Source organism: Zonotrichia albicollis, chromosome 5 (genome assembly GCF_047830755.1).
Source record: "Zonotrichia albicollis isolate bZonAlb1 chromosome 5, bZonAlb1.hap1, whole genome shotgun sequence".
NCBI lineage: Eukaryota > Metazoa > Chordata > Aves > Passeriformes > Passerellidae > Zonotrichia > Zonotrichia albicollis.
In genome coordinates, this window is record NC_133823.1 from 17,312,397 (window position 1) to 17,339,506 (window position 27,110).

At 37.5% G+C, this 27,110-nt stretch overlaps 1 protein-coding gene across 5 annotated transcripts in view; it reads left to right on the forward strand.

Moving 5' to 3' along the window:
• Nucleotides 1-27,110, forward strand: part of CCSER1 (coiled-coil serine rich protein 1) — a 609,788-nt gene that overhangs the window by 461,187 nt on the left and 121,491 nt on the right. The window lies entirely within an intron of this gene.

Below are 27,110 nucleotides of genomic sequence, written 5' to 3' on the forward strand. Positions count from 1 at the left end.
AGTCTCCTCAGCTTAAAGTATGAATAAATAATGGCTTGAATTGTGTTCAGTAACATTTCCATAAATAACTCTTAATGTTTAGGGCCCTTCAAGGTGAACATCAGGCTATCCATGGATTAGCTCACTTCCATAATGTTACTGCAGTGATACAAAGGCCAGTTACACTTTCTCCTGAAAATTAATTAAGAATTACTGAATATTGTGGTCTATAATTTTTTTTTTCCAGACATAAAGTTTTCAGTATCATGGTATTTGTCACCATCATCACTTCTTCTAGAAAAATGGGCTCTGGTGCCAGCAGACAAAATGAGTTTAGAGGTTTCATGTAAACTGTATTTTATATTTCAAGTGTCCAGGCTGATCCCTGTTTAATTTGGGAGTACAAATGTGAAAATATCAGAAAGGCTGGGGAGTTTGCTTTGCTGAGTGATGGCATTGCCACAGCTTAGCAGTTCAGTAATAAAATCCCTCAGCCTGCTTCTCTATCGCCTCCCAAGTCCAGATGTAGAGCAGCAATATTGCTCCATGATAAAAGAAGCCCTGAATATATGTGAATATAGTTAACAAAGACTGTTAACTGTTCAAAGTTAACTGTTCAAAGACTTTTACAGATTGGTTTTTTTTTAACAATAATTTATTACCTCTAAATTATATTGTATTAGGTTATTCCCTGAAAACAGGACATATGCTAACAGATGAAACCAGGAGATGGAATCTCAAATTGGTTTATGGTACTCTGCTTAGCACAGCTGGGTGATACAGTCATATTTCCTACCCTGCTTGACACAGATGTCTTGTGATACACTTCTCTGAGGATTTTATTTTCTTTCTACCTCTTCAACTTTAAAATTAAATTTAATGGATTTTATCCTAGACAAAGCTTCACCTGTTTATCTCCACCAGAGCGGCCCTTTGGTGGGATTCAGATGAAAAGCAAATGTAGCATTATTAAAAAATAATTAAAGGGGGGAAAAAAGGCTTGAAGTCTTTTCATATATGAAACTTCAAGCTTTTATGTTCACAGTGAAAAAACAATGTTTCTGTTTAATTCCATTTCTTCTGCATTTAGTACAAAGAGAAAGAAGTAATTGCCTTGCTTGTAGAGCTGCTTTGTTCATTTTGCTATGTAAAATTGATGGTTTGAAATTTTTATAGAACTGGTACTTCTAAGAGTATCATTTTTCATTTCACCCTTTCTATTATCTCAAATAACATACATTTTGTGTTACCACATTTTGCTCTGTTTATTCTTCACACTCTTGGTTTTGCACAATTCAGTAGCTCTGAAAAATAGCACAGATGTATTCCTAAAAACAATAACAGTACTAGGTGAGTGTTCTTTAGAAAAATAAACTTTCCTTTGTCAGTTTACAGCTCTGCTGGAATAAATGTAAATGTGCGTATTTTAACTACATGGTATTGTAAAAATGATGGAATGCACAGTAAAATTGCAAATTAGCACTGGATGAGACCCAGGCCCTGATAGAGCAAAGGAAGATTAGAAATGATTTGTTTGGTCTCTGTGGGGAGGTGTGCCAGATGTCCCTCTGTTCAAACAATCCCCGGTGATTAACCCCTGAAGCGATGCTCTTTGTAGCTCAGGAGAGCTGCTTGCTGCTCTCAGCATCAGGTTAGGCATTGCCTCAGGTGTAAAAGATATTGCCTCCACCAAAGAGAACTTCCAACAAAATCTATCATGTGCAAAAATATCAGGTTTTGGTGAAGGGCATAGCTTTCTGTAGGTCTAAGTGTCTTACTTCCAGACTATGTAATGGTGCAGTCCAAGACAATCAAGTAATACACTTTTACTATAGTAGATTTGCATTTTGTTGGCTAATGGGCCAATTGCATCAGAAGCAGAGCTGTTTGCAACTAAGGGAGGGCAATTTTGAACAGATTAAAAAGTAAGTTTTTCTAACATGTCTTTACATGGATGTGCTTGTATGCATAGAGGTCAAATGTATGTAGCTCTTTCACAGAGTAGAAAAATTACCTAAAAGCATTGATGAGGTTGTGCATTAGTGATTTAAAGGCAAGGAAGTGTCACAACAAACACCTAGGCATGCTGCTGGTGTAAATTGGTTAAAGCTGGTAAAGTCAGATGGTGGGCTACCTTTAAGAGTTGGCTTTAGTTTTGTCCTCTTGCTCAGTATAACTTGCTGAAGACAGTAGTTGCATGGGCAAAGTTTTTCTCAGTAATTAATAAATCACCATCTATTTTGGCAGTTTGCAGTGTTTCTTGGTTTCTTCTGTAATTTTTTTTTTAATTTTATAATACTATATAAGTGAACATGAACAGCTAATAATGTCTTTGCTATCTTAGTCTGCAAAATACAAATACCCACTGTCTATGGATGGTTTGGAGCTCTGGATATGCCAGTGAGAGACTCATCTGCTTAACTCCTGAGTTTAGCTGGAATAACCATCCTTCTCTTCAGTATGGCTGAACAAATCTTTTTAAGTGTTGTGTGTCTGACTCTCCATGCAAGTGGTCTTTTATCTGAAAACATTGTGTATCTTAGTTAAGGCAGCTTATTTGAATGGCTAAAAAATCAGTGCCTTCACTTTGCTGTGGTTCCAATGCAAAAGCGCTTCCATGCGGATTAGCTGCATCCCAACAGGAGTCATGATTGCAAAGTGCCTTTTTACAGAACAGGAGCTATTGTGCAGAGGGCACAAGGGCAAGTGGAGACAAGTGCAGTGTGTCTCTCCTGATGCTCAGTTTCCTGAGGAAGTGTACCAAAGTGTGTGTCTACTTTTCCCTTTGAGGCAGTTGTTCGGAGGCTGTGCCCCACGGTCAGTGTCTGGAGTCCCTCATGCTGCACAAATATTCATTATGGCTGTTCCAGAGATCATGAGTGGCAATGACTTGGACCTAAGCTGAGTTGACATTTTGACCCAGATTTAGCTGATTAGGGAAATATTTCCATTTCAAATTTGGCATGTGCTGTAGGCTACCGGGAAACTAGGGCACAGATTCCCAGAGGGTGGGGGTTTTGAATTGGATGTGTGTTCAAATGTATGCTTATGTAACTATGGCACTGCTAAATTACACACCCCTTCGCGCTTGACTATTAAATAATCAAAAGGAAACATTGCTCCCTAATTTATTCCTGTTTGCCCTGCAAAATTCCAAAATTTTGTACAAGTAACAATTTATGACCAACATTATGGTTGTGATTTTTCTATGCCTAGAGATTAGTGTGTTTGAAGACACAGTAGTGTTTGCATAGTTTGGATAGTAAAGGGTGGAACTATGGTATTTGTCAACCCATCTTAGTCAGGTAAGCATGAAATTTCCTCAGCATCTGTGAGTTTTGGGATAGGACAGCATGACTAAAGGTTGGGAAAGTGCTTCCAAAAGTGGGATTGTACTGCCTTGGCAACTTTATTGCTGCATAGGTTAATGATTAAAAAACTCTGAGTTTAGAAACAATAGTTCTTCTTGCAAAAATTAATCAGGGCTTTGTGTGTAACTCTTGTGTGGGAATGTAAATGCTTGAAATACAGTTTCCATTATATTTCCTAGCTGTTTGGTGTAAGCAATTGTGTAGTACAAGGTAGCTTTTCGCTACCAGCTGCTTGCTTGTTTTTGTAAGCATTTGTCTGCAAGAGAACAGAACAAAAAGGCGTCTTTATTAAAGAATATAATAGCCAAATTGTTTAGCTCATCCCAGCTTAAATAATTGTCAGCTTAACAAATTAGTCTAATTAGGCTAGCAGCATAATATATAATAAATATGATACCCTGAAAAGCTTCTGTGGAAGTATTTGTTTTAGTTGTTATACCATTTAATTGCTAAAAGCTCCCTTCTCTTGTTCAGAAAAAAATGACATTTTTGTTGCATAAATATTCATAAAGTATAGACATGATGGACTTGGAGGGAAGAAGAAATATTATGACAAGATTTAAATGTGATCTGTTGTTTCAAATTGAATAACTTTTTAAAGTGATTTTATTACAAATACCTCACAAAACTGTCAGTGTTGGAAAAAGAATTAAATCGAAAGAACTTGACACTATTTTTATATATCTTTGTTATGTGGATTTATCTTGCTTCCATAATGTTAAGCTTTCTGTCCTTTCAAGTAATTCAGCAGGATTTAGTTATTTTTATTTCTGCATCAGTGTTTGGCTGGCTTCCTATAATGCCCTTTTGCATTTTTTGTAGTTCTTTATCCAGTCATCCATCTCTAGATTAAAATGCAGCAGCAACTATTCCAATATTGAATCTTGAATCAAACTTTCCATCATATCACTTATTATTATTATTTTTAATCCAAGATTTTCCTGCAATAAAATTACCTCTGAAATTGTAAATGATACATCATAGCCAAAGTTTCCTTTCTGGACAAGTTATATTTATAGAAAATGGTTTTAATGAGGAATCCTGAAGCACAAGAGTACCTTGTACCTGCCTTTTTTTTTTTTAAACACTTTTCTTACCTGATGCCTTGGCTGAAATCACACTGTTTAGTAAATATCAAGATCTTGTTGACGTAAAAAGAAATTCTCCTATCTAGAAAATGTGCTGCCAAAATGAATGTTTATAAATTGTGTATATCACTTGGAAAACTGTACTTCTGAAATTAGAATCAGTAATGATGAATCCATGAATGTCACTCGTGTGTGCAGCTTGATTGTCCTGTTTAAAGGCTCCTGTGTTTTAAGCAGCTCTGCTACTTATAGCAGAATTTCTTCTACAAGTGTAAGGTAAAGGAATAGAAAAGTTTTTCCTCTTCTGCTAAAGAAATTGAAAATATTTTTCCTTCTTTGTTCCCTGTTTCTGGAGAGTCTCTCCTGTTGAGATATAGAACAAACATCATTTGTATGAAGAGAACATTTATAGACAGGGAGCCAGGTGTCACGGTTGAAAGCTCCTCTCAAGAAAGCAGCAGTGGCAGGTTCAGAGGTATAGCCTGCAGTCACAAAATTCACACCTACATGTGAGAGTACATATTTACTCTAGCAGCACCTACAATGTGCTAACTGGCTTTGGAAATTACATGCAGTTGTTATTCTGCAGAAATGTTTAAAATTAATTTGAGTGTTGTGGCTGCTTCATGAGGTTTACTTCTCCTCCCCTTGTGCACTTAGTTAAATTCACTGTTTTCTTCAGTTCAGTGTAAGCTTCAGTCTGTGCTAGAGTTTGATTCACCATCTTTGTTCACTGCAATTATGCAAACCTTTAAATCATGTGAGTGACATTGTACTGCACATCTTTGGGTTTCCTCCTTTCCCAGCCAGTGTGATCATGGGATAGCAGACATCAGTGGCATACTTGGCAAAATGAGACTTTCTCATTTCAGTTATAACATCTCTGTTCAATTCTGATGCTCTACAGCCAGCTAAAGGGGTGGAGGAGCATCAGGAAGCTCTGCTGAGATTAAAGGAATTGGTCTTTATGCAGACCAGTAAATTGCAAGGGTCGTTGGTTGCAGTGGCTGGTGTCAGCATTTTGGCAGGAGCCACCGCAATGTGGTCACTGTCCTTCACAGCTGGAAATGTCCTTCCCCCTCCTCATTCCTCTGGCAAACATTCTTGTACACCTCCAAGTGCCTCTGTGTCCATACTACACCGATCCCTTTTGCTTGACCTATGACTCACTTGCCATCCTAGTGCTTCTCCAAGAAAAGGGGACTGGGCATGGACAAGAAAGTCAGTGTCCTAACCTAGCAGTAAAATAACATATTTGGTTAAACTTTTAAAACTCTTTAAATTCCATGCAAGCAGGATGTTTGGTCTTTGAAGAACATGCTCTTGAATTGTAGCAGCTGTACCTGTGTTTTACTTTTTAAAATTATTCTTAATTTCTTTTCCCCACTCAAAGAGTCTTTACAGTCTGCTTTCCCTTCCTTAGGTCCTGATCTGCTTTCCTCTGTTCCACTTAGACAGTAACACCCTGACATGACGCCTTTTGACCTGCAGAGTGTGTCAGAGAGTTTTAGAAACAGAAAGGAAGCATGTACTCCAGTCCTGGGATTATATTTTTCAGTGCTTGAGAAAGCACTTGATGTGGGTTTCTTTGCAAAAAATGGGATTGGGGGACAGTTATTTCTGCTTCCAGTACAGGCTGATGGCTTGTTACTATAATCTTCTTTTCTTCACTCTTGTTGGCAACTCACTTGGAAAAAATGCTGTTCAGATTAATTTGTGATGAATATGCTTATTTTTAAGGTATTTTTCCTACTTGCCACCTTCAATTGAGAGAAAAATAAAAAAAAGTTAAGTATAATCAGTAGCTCTAATAGAGTGGCAAAAAGCCCTGCAGACATTAGTGCTGCAGGAAGATGCAGCTATGTGCTGGAAGAAACTGAAGGGAAGCCAGAATGTTTGGCAAGGAAGTTGATAAAAAAAGTTGAAGAAATTGGAGGTTAGAATCTAAATCAGATCAGTTATAGGTTTTGCACCAGAGAGACTCTAAGAGTGGTATCTCAGAAAGTTTTTAGTGGTGAGAGGCTTGCCAGCTCAGTCCTTCTGATAAAGTAACATTAAGTGTGAGTAAGGTATGTGAAGCCTGAAAAAAAGGGAATTCTCAGCATTACCAAGAGCTTAGATGTAGATTTGAGGACACAGCATTAATACTATTGATACTGGTGACATGAAAGTTGCAGAAAAGGAAGAAGGAGTAGAAGGAAAGATGGGCAGTTTACGAGGAATATTGGTCTAGAGTCAGCTTTAGGAGATGTGTCCAGAGCTTAGAGTCAGGCAAGGAGACTTGTTTTTTCCACTATTATATGGATATGGAATTTGAGGCATTTCCACTGGCCATTGTAATTGCATTGGTGTGTTTCATTCTTTCTAAATGTTTTAGTATTTGAGTAGTAAGTGATTTGTGGAATTGACAGCAGCTATAGTGAAAATGTAAATAATGTAAATACAATTGGCACAAAATCCAGCTAACCTGTTGGATTCTGTTCTCAGAGGAAAAAGTACTCAGGAACTGAACTAATTCACATACATCTAGTCTGGCTTCATTTTGTCTTTTAATGAGATGGTTCTCAGGATATATAAAGAAAGTGGAAAAATGAGAAGGAAACTAAGATTAATAACCAATAGTTTGGCTGTGCTCAGAACTTGAGTTTCTATTCCAGTTAATGTATCCACATCATTAAGGTGGCCTTAAATGAGTAATATAAGGGGGAAAAGAGAAAATATCTACATACAGTTTCCCTTAGAAGAACTCTGCAGGCCAGTTTGCTTGCAGGTGTTTTATTCAATTTGTCAAGAGGTCTCTAGATTTGTTTTGCCTTTCTTCTTGATGGGTTTCCCCATGAGTGTTTGGTTTGCAGGCTTGTTTTATGTTTTGTTTTGGTTTTTTGTCATTAAAATGCAAGATCCTGGTCCTGCTGTGATTTTGTCTTTGTTTTTGCTTTTAAATTGGAGGGAAGATCACTGAGTTATGATACATTGTTCTCTATGAAAAATACTGCAGCAAAGATATAAATATAATTCTAGAGTATCAATTTCAGCAGGAAGGGGTGTACTTTGTTAGTTACTAGAGGTCTTTTTTTTAAAAAAAAATATGCTGCCTTCCACATATCTGAATCTGAGCAAGAGCTGAAAGCACAATCTCTTGAATACTCAACATTTGTCACACTAACCATCTCCAAAGTGCTGAAACCTCCTAAAGAAAATTGTGCAACCAAGTGCAGTGAACCGCCAAAATATAAATGTAAGTTTGAAAGACCTGCAGAGTTTTGATTTAACAATTGATTTAAGTTTTATTGATCTGAGATTCGTTTAAGTTTTTAACACACATTATAGACAGAGACAGTTTGCACTCCAAATTGGATATTTTTATTCCACCTTTGGTAAGTACAATTACTCTACCTGGGGCAGTATCCAGCCAGACTGCACTTTTAAACAGTGAACAAACCAAACCATGAATTATGGGAAATAAAAATACTGTACTCAGTAAGAAGTTTTAGAAGCAGGAATAAAGTAGTAACTCCAGCTAATTTGTCGTAGAGTACACTTGTCAGTTTACATTCACTCACTCTCAATTTTCTTACTCCAGTTTTTATACAAATCAAAACACTACTCAAATATTGTACCAAATTACACATCTGCAGAGTTTTGGAGGGCAGAAGCCTAGGTAAGGCAGAGACTAATGAAGGGATCTATTTTGTCTCCTAGAAAATGTGTGCTTTATTGATAGGTGATGGAATGTGTTGTGGATTCTTATTCTACAACTGTCCTCGGAATTGAAGTTAATCTAATCCCTTTCCAATTATTCCAAATTAATCCTTTTCTGAATAATGGCATTTTAAAGACTCAGGCTGACCCTTTGTGTTTCATCTAGGAGTTCAAGTAACATGCTAGTTAATTGCACTAGCAACTAGTTAATGCTAATACCCCTTCTAAGACAAATGGCAGAGATTCCCTGTTTATCGAGGGATTTTTTGAAGAATCTAGTCACAGACTGGAAAGAAAAGCAAGAGATTGAACATATGCTTTCTATGTAGTCTCTGGCTGAAATGAGGAGCAGATTAGGTTCTGGAACTTTCTAGGACAAAGGTAGGGAATCTGGGGCCAGTTGATTGGCACTTCACAAATTAGATTAGACTGAGAGAAAAGGTGCAACTAAGCATTGGTACACCAGGAGGGAGAAGAACTCGCAGTACATGCTCTATACTGATATTCCTTAATCATGCATGTTAATTTCTCTGAAAAATGCAGTTTGTGATGAGCTGTGGTGTTGAGTATTTGAAATGAATTTTTGCATTGTTATAGGTCTTTACTCCTGTTGAGCTGTATGCAAGTGAACTTGCTCTTTAAATTGCACATTAGAATCATCGATCTAGAAATCTAGATAATGGTCTCTCTCCTTTTTTCTTATTTCTTATTAACTCTGCCTCTTCTTTTGAAACTAGCAAGTGTGTTCGGGTAAACAGAATTTTTCTCTTATTTGCAAGGGATTTGAAAACACTAGATCCAAGTACATGTAGCTGTAATCAATATTCAGTGCTGTCGTGGAAGACTACAAATCCTGTTCATCTGAACAGAACAAATTTTCATCTGGAAGCCTCTAATCCCACTTCCAGTTGCTGTCAGCCATGAATATGCCCACAGTCTGTATTTTACTGTTTGTCCATGAGGTGGCAAACACTGTTGATCCTTGGCTTGCCACAGAGAGATAGAACATGTCAGTGTTGCTGATATTTTTTACGATCAGCATAGTAGTTGCAGCAACCTTTCTGATGTTTTGCAATAGAAGTGTTTTATATTTGCCAGTACACAGCAGCATCATGATTTTTCTTCTGAAAAGGCTGGTCTAAAAGGTTATGATCCCTTCCTTTTTCCTCTGCTCCTTGCCAGGTTCTGGCTCAGCTACAGTGGCAATTACTGCCAGTGATTTAAATGATGCAGTGCAGGGAGCAGGAAGGAGCTGGAACAGGGTGGAACTTGGAGCACATTTCAGCAGACTTAAAAAAAAAATCTGTTGTAAAAGGAAATACTGTGTGGATTTATACCTTAGTTTTCATGGAGAAAAAGTTTATCTCTTGATCAGTTCATTTTTTCTTCCTGCATGGACAGGGCACCTGGGCCTTCTGACTGAAGCTTGCAGGTTTTAAGTCCTTGTGGCAAACAGCTAAGAGCCAAACTATTCATTTTTAGGAGAAACTCCAGAAGTAGTTTCTGTGTTTTTTATATATATATTAGGCTACTTAGCTGTACTTCACAGATCTCCCCAACAGGATGTGCACAAAAAAAGCCTCTTTGAATTTTTCACATTTTCAGAATTTAGAAATCTGTGTTGATTTTTATTTGTAGATATTCAACTAACTATGAACTCTCTTATATTCAGAATGTTACGAAAACAAAGTCTTCCTCTAATTAAGTTTAAACACTCAGGAGTCTCTGACATTTAGCATACTTAATAGCATTTCTTTCATTTTTGTAATTTAAAGCAGGTCTGCTGCAGGCAGATATTTGACCTTACCTTTATGTAAGGTCCATTTCTTCTTGTATTTGGTTTGTTAATTCCTTAAGAAGCTCCATATTTAAAGAGTGTCAAGGTAATAAAGTGATATGTACCCTATAAAAATCAATAATTATAAAAGTAGGCAATCGCCTTCTTCCCAGATTCTCCTGCTTACTAGCTCTGGGATACAGTGTTCTTCAACTGAGTTCTGAACTGTTGCCTTTCATAAGGCAAAAATCAATAATCATGCTTAGCTATTTTATGGCAGTGTACATTTGCCAGATTCCTTATCTGTGTGCTACAAATGAGAAAATTGAGAGCAGCAGTGTGACTTGCTTGGGGTCATACCTGAAATCTGGCAGTTCTGCACATTTCCTGACTTGAGTTGAAACCATTAGGCCACTTTACCTCTCTCTGGGGAATTGCCTTGAGATGATGGTGCTGATCACACAGAAATAGAAGTTTTGCTGTTGGTATCATTGGATCAGAATTTTTCTCATGTTGCTTGGATTTTCTTCCACCTCGATTGTCTTTAATGAGTCTTTATGCTGATTGATAGGGAACATGTACCCAAAAGTTTATTGAAACAAAGGGCAGCTGCTAGCTATGAAAAGAAGGAGAAAGCAAAAGGTGAAGCCAAAAGCCAAATTGCTTTGATCAAGGCCATGATTTACTGCCTCTATTGATGTAAAACTATTTTGTGATTTTTGAAGACTGCATAAAAAAAAAGTTTTTTCTAGCATTGAATGAGTAGAATTAGAGGGGGAATTATTCACTTGATAATTTGTCTCCTGAGTAGAGAAATGTAAATATGTTCTTGTTTTTGAGATTGTATCATTTTAGGCAAGGGCTCTTTGTTTACTATTGTTAGTAGCCCATATCTTGTGGGAATCTTGAAGTCTTTACTTACTGACCATGGTTGTCTTAGCAAATAAAAATGAGCATATTTTTCAGCTATTTCAAGTAAGTGCAGGGGAAGGAGGGAAAAAATTTACAGCATTTAAGAGTTGTAGTGTGATGATACTGTTTACATTAAATTATGAAGACATCAGCTTTCTTTACTGCTACCTTTTGTGGTGTTTATAGATTGGTGTTTTCAGGGCATTGCTCTTCTCTAGTTATGGCAAGTAGTTATATTACCACCTATTAAATACTATGTTTATGCAACAAGTGGCTTCAAAAATGTTAAAGTTTTATATTTGTTCAATGCAGAAGGAAGCTAATATCTTAAGGTCTCATTTCTATAGAAAAACTAATCTCTGAGGGTAGAAAAGTAAAGATTCTGACAGCTTTCTTACCTTTGTTACTATATTGTACATTTTATAAATCCGCTTTTCCATAATAATTTGTGAGGGACCTTCCCTTAAAATAATTAAATACATTGCTTCTGAAAATGTTTCTACGGCCTTAAATTCTTGCCAGTGCTAGGACGTGATTGCAACTTAATGATTCTTGCTGGGGAATAGAAAAGGGGATTGAGCCTGATCTGTCTAATCTGGACTTGAGCATGGTGAGATACTCCTACGACTTCCATCAAGTCATGGGGAAAAGCTCTAATGTTTCTCATCAGGTTTATGCCTCTGGGCCTGCCTTTGACTGTGATCCCATTAACAAAAAACAAAGGTGTTTTTATTTCTTGCCTTCCCAGAGAGAACTTTCTGTCCCACACTTTTACATCGAGAAGAACATTGCGTCTCTTAAACAGAATAAAATTGCCATTTTTGCTGTTATTTTGTGAAACATGCAATATTCAATGAGCTTTTTCAGAAGAAATTGGATCACGCTTTTTCTCCTTACTAGCTGTGTTCTTAGTCAGCAATTATGGCACTTGAAATCTGGGCTGCGATTATGTCTTACATGGATGACTTGAGTTTGTTGAGAACAGAATGTTCCCCACTATTCTCTGTGTCAATTTTTGTCTAATATAGAAGAAAAACTGTTGAAAAATGTTCTCAGATTTACAATTTTGAGACCTTAGTTCCCAGCTCCACAAATAATTTACCATCACTTGCATTTAAAATTATCATCGGTTGGAAATAGGAAATGGAATTACTTCTGTGACAAACTGAAATGTTTTGTTCAAATGACTGCTTTATGCCTATGATAAATCTGCATCAGTCAATAAACTCTATTTGCTCTGTCCTGAAAACCAGTTCCTCAGTGTAGTTATCAAAGGAAAATAATCCCTTTGTGCACTGAACTCTTACCATCATTTAGATAATTATCCTTGGTGATTGTATTTGTGTGTTAAATGTGATATGGTGCCCATCTGATTTAAGATTACTGTTTCTGTGAGGATATAAGGAAATAAAAGGAAGTCTATTAAAACTTTTGTACATTTCATTGATTATTATGCTTGTTTTAAAAAGCTGTTCCTTTTTTTAACCTTTCCATAAAGAAAAAAAATATTTTCAATCTCTTATTATCAGAAAACACATATTACAAATATGCTCCTCTGATTTGGCAATACTCTCACAATGTAGTTTTATTTTTGTTGCAGCCAATTCATCATTACATTGAAATAAGAGAATACTTTACCTCCTGGTGGCTGGGGCTATAGCTAAATGTTCAAGGTCACTCTGTCTTGGATAGATTTTATTTTTAACATGCGTAGCATTTTCATTTAGCTAATCCGTGATCAAGCAGTCTTTTTTTTTCCCCTTTAGTTTCTTTGATAAAGCTTGCCCAGGGACTCATTAAATCTTAATTCACAGTACAAACCTTAACTCAGCTCATTCCCTGCAGCGTAGCCTGTTGTCAATTCTTTGTAGATCTGTCCTTTTGTGAAGTAATTCCCTATCTTCTGGCCCCTTCAATTCTCATGCTAGCCTGGGCATTTTCAGGGAGTACCATTCGTACTTGTCACCCTGAAAGAACAACATGTTAAAAAATACCAGAGATAAACAGTATGCTTGACTTCTTGAGCTGTTTTAGAACTGAGTCCATCATGTAAAAGCTGTGCACAGTCTGTTCAGTGTGTTAAGCCTCTTACCTAGAGGTCCAGTCCAGGAAAAAAAATGTAAGAGCATACTTAATCACCTAATTTTCAAAGCATGAATGATTTTATCAGTGTCAATGAGATTACCAATGCTTAAGGCAGGTGGCCTTATGTCCTGCACCAGTGTGAAAGTTAAGAAAACATTTCTGTTTTTTTACAGCCAAAAATAATCTCGTAAATACAGTGATATTAAAAACTGCCAAAAAAGTTGAGTTGAAGGAGTACTTCCTTCATTTCAAGCACACTGAATTTTCTGCCTGATTTAGAAATACAGGAGGAAGGCTTTCTGTGATAATCTGGTCATAAACTGAAATTACAATGTATTTTGTTGCTGTGTAGTAGCAAATAGGATGGTTTTGATTAGTTGGCTGTTCAGAGGGTGGGTTGGTTTGTTCTTTAGTCTACATGTTCTTTTGGCTTATAGAAGTCCTAGAAGGTGCTATCAGGATGAAAAGCCAGTTCTGCAGAGGCTGAAATAAATCAAGGAAAAAAACAGCCCCTTATGCTGATTAATGGAACAGCTAAGGCTTTTCTTCAATCTTGACACAATTTTGCATTCATTTCAATGGTAAGATTTCCAATAGTTTCCATGGCACCTTATGGGCCTTAGTATGGTTTAAACACATAACAGGAGCACATCTTATATCTAGGCATTCAGAGTGTGAGCATAATTCATCATACTGGAAGAGCCTTTATCAGAAACTGTTATCTCAAAATGTATTGTTGTGACAGCATCTTTCAAAGGTGATGTGAAAGTGACTTGCTTAATGAAATAGTAATTTTTAGATAAGTCACTCTATCCAAAGATGCCCCTTTGGAGTTCAGGAATAATAACTTGGCAAGCAGCATGATTTTATGTAAATTATTGAAGCTAACACATTATTTGAAACTCTGAAGCATGATACAGTAGCATGTAACTGAGAGGGCACTTCTGTAAAAAGTTGCTTAGATCATTTTATTGAACAAAAAATCCAGCTTATTTTTCATAAGCTAAAAAACCCCCAGGAAGAGAAAAGTCTGCAAATTGTTTGTGTTGGTCCCAACAGATGGCATAACCAGTTTAAAAATGTAAATGCAATGAGCAGTGTATATTGCTTAAAGTGTAAATTTGTCATTTATGACTGTTGTTCTTCTTTCCTGTTCCAATAATAATTAAAAAAAAAAAAAAGTTAAAATTCCGTTGTGGTACAGAAATAATGTTTTTGAGCCATGTCTTTAAGTGTTTGTTAAAACTTATCTGTGTGAAACAATAACATCTGTTTGTTGCAGTTACTGCTGCTGCTGTTTCAAGAAGCACTGCTGGGCTTGGCCATTTGGGAATTTCTTACATTTGCTGGGAAACTTGCCTTTCTGATTAACTGCTTATGTTGACTCTGATTAGGGTCTCTGAAGAGGCTTAAGTGGGAATCCTTATGGGTGATTTTAGGCTCTTAGAAGCAGGGAATTAGTATGTGGCTGGTCTTTTACAGTCTGAATTGCTCTGCTGCTGTATGATCAATCATTTCTCTGCAGAGGAAAAAGTGGCACACTTTCTTCTACCTCACTGGAACCTGGAAAGACTTGACTGTATAGTTGCCCTGGGATTTAGTGTCTCCACAGGTAGAGAGCGAGGGCAAATGTTTGAAATACAGAAAATTCGAGTACTGGAAGACCATGTGCACTCTCATGTGGTGCTGTCTAAGAGTGGATTGAAATCAGCATTAGATTTCTGACTTCAGTCCAGTGTGTGGGTGGGTGGTGGCTGATACCAGAGTGCTAAAAACCTCTGAGATGTAACACAGAGCAAATGTGAGTCCCACTTCCAGTACTTGATCCCACAATTGTTTACTGTAGCACTACTGGATACCATAGCACTGAATGCACTGTGGCACTGCTGCTACTGCTTTGCCTTTACCTCTGTGAGTCATAGCATTTCCATCCTACAGGTGGTATTTCAATATTGCATTCATTGCCCTGCTCTGCCTTGTAAACTGAGTGCCATCTGGATTTTTTTTTTCTTGCCTGGGAATATCTAAGCACAGCGTAGATAATTAGTTTAAGACTTCAGGACACCTTCTTGGGGCTCCCTTAAAAATAAATAATACTTTATCTGTATTATGTTAAAGCAAAAATAGCCCTTCCTTCTCTTTCATTATCATGATAAAGGTCAACTTAAAAAAGAGAAATAAAAGAAACTTAAAAGCAAAGTTTGTTTCAGAGACCCCCAATCCAAAAGTATTTATATTTTATGGCAGATGTTTCAGCAATTATTACTAATTGGAAAATTAGATGCTGTTGCTATAGCAGCATCTTTATTCAGTAATTGGTTTTGGCACATTTTAACCAGCACTAGCTCAACTAGACAGTTATTCCAATGAGACCTGTGAAGATTTGTATGGAGGTGGTGAGCCAGTGGTGCAGGTCAGTGCATTAGCCTTCCACCTCTTGATCCTGGGCACTGCCCAGGTTCTCTGTGGGAGCACAAGCAAGACCTTGGCAGCCTTATGCATATTTGTAAAGCACAAGAAAACAGGAAATTAATGACATTCTGAGCTATAGCTCTTCAGTTCCCATTCTTCATGTCTATGTTGACTGTGTCAGTTACTGCAGGGTCAACAAACTCAAGTAATTCTCCTTTTCAGATTGCTTTTCCCCTGGTTTTCTTGCTTATATTCAAGTGGGTGATGTGTTTCTTTGCTGATCTCAAAAAACTTTGAACTCATCTTTTCTTGACCTGTCTTGTGCTTTTTTCCTTTGGTTCCTGCATTGAATATTTACTGGGGCTTTGGGGCTTTTGTCACTGAAGTTACCTCCATGTACCATTTATTTTCCAGGCAATTTTGGTTTCTGTTTGAGTTTGCTTTTGCATGTGCTTCACAGTAGGATGAAGCTCCACTGACATGCTGCAAACTGGAGGACTTTCATACTTTAATCACCTTAATTCCTTCTTGGACTTTGAGAGGTACAGCTTGCTATGCAATTTTTTTTTCTTCCTTTTTTTTTTCTCTACCTCTCCTGGATTTTGTGAAGATTTTAAAGTCTTGGAGGTGAGAAGAATTTGAAAGTCAACAGCACTTACAAATCTGCTTGTTTGCCCCTGCCCTGTCTGTACACTGTAGGTTATTTTCCCATCCACCCTTCCTTCTGTGACTGTAGGTACCATGTAGAGGGCAGAGAAGGGTTACTTAATGAATCTGGTTTCTTGGCAGGTGTTACCTCTTCACCATGCATTCTCTGCCTTTTCTATGTCAGAGTCTTTTTGAGTTAGTGAAAAAGAAGTTGAAGAGCTTTTCAAGGCAAGGATAGTGTAAAATTTTTCCTGCTGTATGTCTGACTCAGGAAGGCATAGTGGCAATGTGAGCAGGTGTTATGTATTCTGTTGGAGAAAAAAAAGATTCCTGTTTGGGCTGTATGGGTTGCCCTGAGAAGTCTTGTGTGTGTGTGTGTGTAGAAATATTTAAAGTTACTCAGAGTACAGTTGTAGCTGCACCTCTTTTCCCTGCAAACTAATGATAGGGTTATTTGCCAAAATATTGAAGTGCTGTGTGCCATAAAATTACCAATAATTTTTCATTCTCAAATATGTTTTTTAATGGGTAGTGAAATAGACAATTTTAATAATGAGATTTCAACTTCAAAATAAGCAATTCCATTAAAAAGGGATTTCTATTTGAAGGTGCATCATTAGGACTGGATAATATGTAAATGAGAGTTTGATTTCTAAATGTAACATTAGTTGCTGTTAATTATGTCTTGGCAGCTTTTAAATAGTTTTTGTAGTGATAATAATTTTTTTGTTTATAATAGTAAATCACTTGTTTTGATAAGATGCCTACTGATAAGAGGTACTCAAGGACAAGTTCTTTGATGGGATGACAAATACACTTTACACAAATAACTTTTGAATTCTAAGGCATAGAGCATATTGAAAGTTAAAGGATGAGTAGGGTTTTTTTCCTTTGATTTCTTTTTATTAATTTACATGTTTGTTAATTTGGGAGACAGAAAGAATATGGCTTGAACCCCAGACAAGTGGCTGTGTTTATTCTTCATGTTCTTGGTAGTACTTTCTTCTCATCGTAGTAGACATTCTCTAAAAGGAGAGGGAAAACATTTTGAGAACCCATGTTTGTTATTATAACATTCACTCTAGGACAGTTTTGTTCATCATAACTGATATTCTGTACTTAATAGCTGGTAAACTTTCCTTGACAGTAGCCTCAAGGCTAAAAAAAATACAAACCAACCTTGTAGCTTCTTGCCTTGTCATTCAGTTTGAGTTCTACAGTGTTTAATAAACTCCTTTTCAATAGTTGCTCTTTTTTTTCCCCCACATCTAATCTCCTCTGTTTTGTAGTGGTTATCCCTGTGATTTGGGAAGTTATGAAATTTCAGCTCAACACAACTTGAATACGTCTCTGGCTGCAAAGACTTCTAATCAAATGAGAATTGCAAAGATCCCCAAACCTAAACCAGAAATGTCTGCAGCAGTTTGGAGTTCCAAGTAGAAATTCACCTGTCTTATTTTCAGTCATGTTTCAACCTACATTTATTAGAAGTAATTTCCACACGTCATCATCCATAAGCTGTATCTGAGCTCTTGACTGGCATTGTTATTGATTCTAATAACAGAAGCAGACTCCTAGGCCATCACCTCCTCCCAGGTTTGTCCATTTTTCCTGTTTGTTAATTTTTATCCATAGCTATAGTTTTCCGTTGTTTCATGCTTTGTTGATAAATCTTAGCAAAATAGGTACCCCTTTTCTCTTCATATCCTACTGTTCATTCAGTAAAATGTTGGAATTTATTTTTGCATGTACACTAGCAGCAGATCTAATGAGAGTAGTGAATTTTAATATATTGAGTGCTAAAAAGATTTTTCCATTTTGGGACTGCGTAAAAATATTAATTCAATTGCAGAGTGTGGGAAGGAAGAAATTATTTGTGCCAAATTAGGTTTTGTTTTGCCACACATGCTTTGTGTGAAGCATGCAGCATGGTATTCTTAGGAAAATATACATTAATGAGATGTCAGGGCATCTGACAAGCAACAGAGGCAGAGGACTGAGTTATGGTCAAAATGTTTTAATGTACTTACAAGGCATTCACTTGTTTTCAAAATGCTTTTATATGAGGTTGGAAAAAATAGTGTTCAGCTGATTATTTTTAGATAAATGTTGGGGAAGGGACAGACTCAGATGGAATAGAGAGTGTGTGTCTGAAAGGTGTGCCAGCCCTCACACTGAAAGAAGTATAAAATCAAATAGGAACAGGAAAAAATAGTAATAGCACCACACAGGTTGGTAACCCTGCAGCTGTGTTGGGGGTTTGTGGGGTTTTTGCAATAAATTCCTTAAATAAGTAAGATGTTCTTGAAACACTGTGCTAAAATGCCTCTGTAAGAAACTGATGGGTAACCCTATATTATATAGAATCATAGAATTGTTTGGGTTAGAAGGGACCTTTAAAGGCCACCCAGTCCAATTCGCCTACAACGAGCAGGAACATCTTAAACAGGATCAGAAGTTTCAACAGGTTTCTCAGAGCCCCATCCAACCTGGTCAAGAATGTTTCCACGTGTGAGACATCCACAGCTTCTTTGGGGAGCTTGTGCCAGTGTTTTACCACCATCGCTGTTAAAAAACTTCTTCCTTGTATCTAACCTAACCCTGATTGTGACTCTCCTTCAATTTAAAAGCATTACCCCTTGTCCTATTGTCACAGGCCCTACTGTGATCTGTCCCCATCTTTCTTGCAGGCCCTCCTTAGGTACTTGGAGCTTGCTGTAAGGTCTTTCTGGAGCCTTCTCTTCTCCAGGCTGAATAACCCAACTCTCTCAGCCTTTCCTCACGGGAGAGATGTTCCATCCCTCTGATTGTCTTGGTGAGCCTCCTCTGGACCCAATCCCTGTCCATGTCCTTCCTGTGCTGGGAGCCCAGAGCTGGTGCAGCCCTGCAGGTGGGGTCTCAGCAGAGCAGAGGGGCAGAATCCCCTCCCTCCCCTGCTGCCCACGCTGCTCTGGATGAGCCCAGGACACGTTTGGCTCTCTGGGCTGTAGGCATGCATTGCTGGGTCATGTCCAGTCTCTCATCCCCCAGCACCCCAAGTCCTTCTGGGCAGGGCTGCTCTGATCTCTTCGTCCTCCAGGATGGCACTGGGGATTGACTTGACCCAGGTGCAGCACCTGATACGTCATCTTTAGTTAAAGTGAGATTCCCAGGGGCCACTTCTCAAGCTTGTCCAGGTCCCTCTGGATGGTGTCCTGTTCTTCAGGCGTGTCAAACGCCCCACTCAGCTTGGTGTCCTCTGCAAGCCTGCTGAGGGTGCGCTCAACCCCACCTTTAATGAAGACATTCAACAGTACTGGTCCCAGCAGACCACTGAGAGGTTCCACCTATCCCTGACCTGCATCTGGACATGCCAGAAAAAGTGAAATACTATATTAGTCAGGTAAACAAAGGTCAAATTAACTCACATATATATATATACAATTACATGAAAACAAAGACAAGAAACGGTTAGCAAAGCTAAATCTAAAGCAAACTTTTGTGATTGACCATCTGTTCAACAAAGAATCATTTTTTATTGTATCAATTGAAAAGTTCAGATGTTGAAAAAGTGGATCAAAGTACGAGCAGATGAATCAGACTGTGGTTTAGATACAGGAATCATAAAAAATTTTTGTGGTTTTAATTTTCCTAATGGAATTTTTATTATTATTATTATTATTTGTAAGGTTTAACTGGCAAGATACTCCCATCTGCACAATTTTGAAACAAAAAAAGAAAGATTTTATTTTTAAGGGAAAAGAACAGTCAGAAAAGATAACTGTCTTTGGGAGCTGAGAAATTAAGATGTTTACTACCAGACAATTGGAAATTAAATTCTGAGAGCTTGTCATACTGCCTGTAAAAGAAAAATCAAAATGAAATGTATCTAGAATCATGTCTCCTTTTTTGTGTAGGATGTGTTTTATTTATATTTTAATTTGTTTTTGTAAAGAAGCTGAATCAACAGACTGAAAAAAGGAGTCTCGTGTTTGAAGGTGATACAAATTAACATACACTCAGCAACAAAATCTTTCTCAAATAACAGTTTGCTTCAGCTTTGGGCATAAGAAAAGAACTTGTATCCAATCTTTTTATTTTTTTCTACTGGATAAGGATGATAATGTTTTCTACCTCCTTGCCTATCTCATCCCCTCACCCCTGCAGCAGTGCTTTGTTGTAATGTGAGCATTTACCAGTTGGGTCCAGGAGCCCTGACATGGGGACTATATTTCATCTTCTATTAACCATCCTTTTCTTTCTTGCCAGTCAGTCATCTTTGTTTGTGTATAATCATATGATTACTTTTATTTGTAGATAATTATTTTTTAACACTAATCCACATTTCTAATGGAGCCATTCAATTAGTTTAATAACTCATATTATTTATATTAATGAGTTATTGATGTTAGCTGCATATATAATTTGCTACAAATAACATTTAAATTAATTTAATTTAATGGAAACTTTTACAATCATTCTCCTACCTTGTGGATTGTGAATACCTGCCTTCATGTGGACAAATAATTGATAGAGAGAAGGCTCTATACTGTGCTTACTGTGCTTGAGCTTATACAAGAAGAATGGGATGAGAAACACTTACAGTGACTTTTGGTCAGACCTGTAATGTAATCACATCAAAACTGGCACTGGTAAGCACATTTATGGTGATTTGTACAAGCTTCATATTCACCCCTTAAAAACAGGAAAATGAGTTTTACTTGCTGGAATATTTCTGACAGTGACAATTACAGGAAATAATATACAGAACTGTGGAAGTGTTTATGTATGTGGAAGGATTTATATAATATGGCAAAGCAAACATTGAAGTTCAGCACTTTTTAGGCATGTGAATAGATCTGAGGCTTGCAAAAGGGAGAAAAGTCCAAAGTTCAAACATTTTTATATTTTAACCCCAGCCAGCAACCACTCAGCTACTCACCCAGTTCCTCACCAGTGGGATCAGGGAGAGAATCAGAAGGGCAAAGACAGGAAACTCATGGGTTGAGATACAGACAGTTTAACAGAAAAAGCAAAAGCCACACATGCAAGCAAAGCAAACCAAGGAATTGTTCTGTGCCTCCCGTGGGCAGGCAGGTGTTCAGCCATCCCCAGAAGAGCAGGGCCCTGTCACATGTAATGGTGGCTTGTGAAGAAACACCATCCCTCCGAATGTCCTCCCTTTTCTCTTTCTTCCTCCCTCTCTATGCATTGAGCATGATTTCATAGGGTATGGAATATCCCTTTGGTCACTTTGGGTCACCTGTCCTGTCTGGGTCTCCTTCTCCAGCTTCCTGTGCACTCCAAAATTCCCTTCCAGCATGGCCGTACAAGAACCAGAAAAACTCTGTTTAAGCCCTGCTCAGCAATAGCACAAACATCTCTATATTACTGAACCTGTATTCTTCACAAATCCAAAAAGGAGCCCCATGCCAGCCACTGTGAAGAAAATTAACTCTACTCCAGCCAAAACCAGCACTGTTGTGCATTGTCATAAATTTCTTTTTAGCATTAACGTTGTTTTTTGTGAAACCACAGAGGGTTTTTTTAAAAAATAAATGATCTCTAGGCAAAATATGAACTGAGCTGAAAGGGTAGCTGTAAATGTGTGCTTCAGCATTATGTTCTGATTAAATTAAAATTGGAATATGAATCCCTAGGCATTTAGTTAAGCTTTGTACAAACATTTACTGCAGCATTATTTTCTGATCAAGATATAATCATCCAATGGTCTCTGCCCTTACTCTATTGAAATTTTAATTTAGGGGTGTTTAAGTCAAAATTCATTGTTGACAAAGGGCTTTGAGCAAGAGGGGGAACTATGTGACCAGCAAAGGTCTCTTTCAACTAGAAGAATGGTGTGAGTTGTGTAACAATAAATCAATAGGATATGCATAGATCTATAAAATGTGTATTTTTGAAGTGGTTTCTGTATGCACCTCTAATGCATATGCATATCTCTGAAGACAGTTGTGTAGGCAAAAACAATAGCTTAAATTGGCATGTGAAAAGAATTACCTTCACAAAGAGAATTATTTGTCTTTTTGCCTCCCTTGGAATCTAGTGAAGAACGTTTCCCATGGTTGATGCAGTGAGTAACTTAGTGCTAAATAAGAGCAGTTTTCAAAAAAACCCAACAACCCAGCCCAGTGTAGCCATGTCTCAGAATTACTGTATCTGCTCCTGGAGAATATCAGATTCACCCACAGGGGTTGCTTGTGTAACAACAACTTGTAAAACAATTTGTATAAAACTGAAGGCAGGGATAGCAAAATTCAAGTCCCCTTAAGTCAAATCTCCCAAAAGGAGAAAGAATCAGGAGATCAAGTGAATGAGCAATTAATGTAACATAACGTCTGTAGTGTGAATGAGATGTCTGCAAACTAATATGATTTTCCTATTTACTTTTTGTGTTATGTTTACAAAAAGTTTTCTTTAAGTGTAAGAACTGTATTTAGCAGATGTTGGGACATGCAGGAGTCATCTGCAATTTATTAGGAATTTCTGCCTAAGCAATTTCAGCAGGTTTTTGTTTCTCATGAGGTAGTACAAGGAAATATTGAAGTTGGAGGGAAGCTAGTTGTACAGACACATTCCTTGGATTATCCATTTGAAACAGGTATTCTGTCACTATCAGGTAAGGGACTGTAAGCACCCAGAAAGATGGTTACTCCCTTGTCTGATTTTATCTAGCTCTAAGGTAGTATTGTAGTTTGGCCTTTATGAGACTGCAATCCAAACTCTGGTGTGAAAGTGTATTTTAGGATCCTTCCCTTACACGTGGAAGCAGATTGCTGAAAAGTGCATGTAAATGTTGATTCAGAGTTGAAAGTGTGCCAAGAGACTGCTAGTAAAATATTTACTGATAACTTTAGATGGAAATGCATCTTTCTTATTGAACTATAAGTTCACTTTGGAATGTGTTTTGAGGAGGAACATATTTATATTAATATATCTATAGTCTATGGAGCCACATATGCTCTTGGAGATATTTTCTTTTAGTAATTTTGTTCATGCCTGGCATGGCTTTCAAAAAAATGAAAATAAATGTATGTGATTATGTGGTACCATCTTCATTTGCGTGTACATTTAAATATTTTGGAATTGTATGAAGGCCTTATGTTATTTTATGCCACCACAGGAACAAAAAATTTTTTTCTTCTTTCTTTGTTAAAGGTAAAGCACATTGTGATCTGAAATTTAATAAGGCAAAAAGACACAAATGATAAGCAGTTTTTCATCAGAGGGAACATAAAGACTGAATGTTGGCCATTATTAAAGTTGGATAATGCTATAGAAGAGATTAAGTTGTAAACAATTCTCTGTGAAAAATAATGGGGGGGGATAATTTAGGTTTTCTTAGCATTTTCTAATCCTATATTTCTAAAAAGTTGAGCTTGCCTTTAAAATGTGATGTTCCTCTTTAATACTACTGCTTTGACTCTGATTTTTCATTTCTGTTTATGCAGAGGATTTATTTTCCAAAGTCTCAAGTTCTCCCCCTCTGTGTATTCAACTTTTCAAGATGAGCCTGAAGGATGGATGGTTTCTACATAAGTAGAAGTTGTCTCAGCACTTAAAATTTTAAATGGAATTTTTTAAAAACATTTTTAAGTGGGATTTTTTAAAATTAGAAATGTAGTTAAGGCTAAAAGACAGTGTATGAATTCCAGACAAAAAACAGGACAAAGCTCTTGTAACTGACATAGTCCCATTGAATCAGCTCACACCAAAAATAGGCCATGTGACAAAAAGCAGGTTTTCTGTCAAGATCATAAAAATCTTGAAACCGAAATGAGTTGAGGTTGAATGTGTACAGTGAAATCCAATGATCAAGAAGGTGTTCATGAATAAGTTTGTTGCACTAAAATTGAAACTTTGAAGAGAGAACCTGAAATTTTATAGAAGTCTGCATCTCTTAGAATCTGGTGGCACCGTATCTGAAGACATGCTCATGTAATTATATTGAATTAACTTAAAAATGTAAAACCTTTTCAGGGATATTGCATTGGAAAAGTAGTAGATCCCTCTTCAGGAAGCTTTTACTGAGCTCAGTCCTGAGCTCAGAGTAGCAGCAGAGTATTTGTGTGTCACTTCATTGACACATCCTCTGGTGAAGTGCTGTGTAATGCAAGTGAAAGCCATCACACCAAAGCACATCTTACCACTTTAATACTTACTCTCTTTATGAAAGAAACATATTCTGCTCTTACAGCAGAATGTGGGAGTGATGTAGCAAGTCTTTCTGTTTGTAGGAAATCTTTCAGTGGTATTTTGCCATAATGTACTGATGTGAAATTATCTTTCTTAACAGCAGTGAGATCAGTTGACGTTTGTTTTTAATGTGGTAATAACTAAGACTTGAGTATATCCTGTCTTCTAAGACTGTGCTTTTTAGTTATAGCAGTGTTCTGAAACATTCTGTGATATAGGTTGGATTTCTGTGACGCGAAAAAAGGGATATGTTCATATTCAAAGTTCATGCCAAGCTACTGTGTGCTAGGGAAAATGTTGCATATCATGAGTTAGCCTCTTTTAACGTCATAACATGGGGTTGGGATGGTTTAGAGGCTTTGGGTTGTTTGAGGGGGATGTCTGGTTTTTTCCGTATACCTTTTAATCATGTAGTAGGTGGGTTTGTGCTCTAAGGGAAGAGAGGGCATTTGTTGGAAAAATATTAATTTGATGGGTAGCAAGCTCTTCTATTTATTTCAGCATTGATTGGTCTGTTGTCAATACACATCTTTGTGGAGATTCCTCATAGAAAGTGACAAAAAAAGAACAACAGTATTTGTGTAGTTATGCAGTAGAGGGGGTATTTAGCTGTATTGATTGTTTCGTAAATTGTAATACTCAGATTTTCAAGTTGCTGAAAGTGAACTCAGAGGACTTCAGTCACTATGTTCAGTTACTATCAGGTGAAATCATAACTTCAAAATTCAGACAGATGTAAGAAATATAAAATTGGTTAAGTATTTTTAGTGAAAAATATAATACTTCCTTCAAACAGCAAACTAATACATACTTGGATGTTTTGCTTTGTTGAAGAGTTGGAATTATGAACCATTTTCACTTGGACTTCCTTGCTACTGTTGTCCCAGAATAGCTACAGTCATAAATATTTAGACTGGTTGGTGTTTTCAGTCATTACTTTGAGAAGCTGACAGTAACTTTTGTTCACCGTGAGGATGTGAGAAACAAAACAGCAGTGGGAACTAAATGCCATATTCCCTTGCAGAGTTCATTGGAGTTTTCAGCGAATACTTAACTACGACTTCTGACAGAAACTGTGTCATACTCTCACCTTGACGGGATTAAAAATTGATGGTGTTTTCAAAAAGAACTGAGTTTTGTAATGTTCTGATTGCATTTCTGAAAGCTAAGTGAAAAGAAGTTAGGAATGAGTGACTGAAGCAATGTAAACGGAACAACTATGTATCTGCTTGTCTGGTGCATAAAATCCACATTCACTTTAGAGCTTTCTTGGGTAATCAAACATTCCTGCATTAACAATGAGGGGATGCTGCAGATATGTTGTATGAAGGTAGAAAAGATAAAAGCCTCTCTTACTTTTCCCTTTTGAGGAACAAAGACTGTAGCACTGAATTGCATGGCACAGGAATGTATAGAAAAATTAGTCTGTGCCCTTCTTCCACTGGGAACATGGGAGTCTATGCTAAGCATGAGTTAATGAGCTGGTTAGTGTTTAGTTCAGCATCTGATGCTATGGTAAATATTACATAAATTAATCTGACTGCATAGAGTACTTAAGCCTTAAGCCACCCTGACCCTCCCAGGCCAGCAGGCAATTCAGACTGAAATCTTGATATATTTTATGACAAAGACTGTAAGATATAGGCAGGAATCAAGACCTGAGGAGGTGTATTTTCTTTTCATACTGTGTTCGTGTGAAAAGCAGTCCTAAAAACTGCCCTCATTGGCCTTCTGAATAGGCCAGGTGTTATAAATGAAGCATCCTGACACTTTTAGAGGCTTCCACATCTTGATGGGTACCTGAAATAATCACTTAAAAAAGCTGTGGGGCTGGGGGGATAGTGCACTGTCTGCCCTGGAGGAAGGGGCTTTGAACACACTGCCTGTTTGCACGTTTTCCTGACAAATAGGAGCATTTACTGCCTTTTCCTGGCAGCCTGGCAAGCTTGAAAACAAGGGGTGAAGCTAGTGGGTTTTTGCTGTCCCAGCACGACTTAACCCCAGCTTGCCCCCTTGGCTCCTTGTGGCTGTGACTGTGACCTCTTGCTGCAGTTTCAGGAGAGAGTCTTGGAGTGACAAGCTTGAGGTATAGTGAGACAAATGGTTTCTGCTGAGCTACCCTGCACTGCATGAGGCCACAGCATGGCAAGCTGTGGTGTTAGTGGCACACATGATATCCAAGTGAAGAATAATCCTATTTATTCTGGTTTTCCTTAAAATGTGGTATGGGAACCAGTAATGTAAAGGTGGCTCTTCTACAGGGCTCTCTAGATATGCATATATATGCTTCACTCATCCTAGACAAAGGAAAATGGAATTACACAAGATCCGGAAGACAAAATTATCTCCAAGAACCAATGCCTAGCTCTGTTTAAATGTCTGGTAAATCAGTTCCCAGCCTTGATTTCAAAAAGATGATGAAAGTCAAAATGGAAGCCAAGACCCACTCAAGACTAATAAGCTTCAAGTGTTTGATCAGTTATTTTTTAGGGCAATACTTCCAATATAAAAATTACTATCATTAGTCTTCCTTGTCTCCCCAGTCCAAATGATCAGTGGGTCCTTTTACATAGGGAGGGAGTATGCAGTCTTGGACATCAACTCAAAACAAAGCTCTGAATCATGATCTAGATTCAGAATGAGACAACATTGCTTTAATGGTGCTTTTCAAATTTTCTGTATGAGAGTTTCTCTTTACCTAGTCATCTCCTTTCTTTCTGTTATTAGTTTGTTTTTCTGGGATTGATTTGTTGGTTTGGGAGGGAGTGGGCTGAGGGAGGTTCTGGGAATAGGGTATCACACTGGGAGGAGATTTCCCTACAGATCTTAATTGGTGTGGCTTGTTTGGTGTTTGGTTCATGTTTTGTTCACATGCACAGCTGGTATTTCAGAGATGTGTGGTAATTGCTGGCATAATGCAAAGATGAAACACTCTATTGGAAG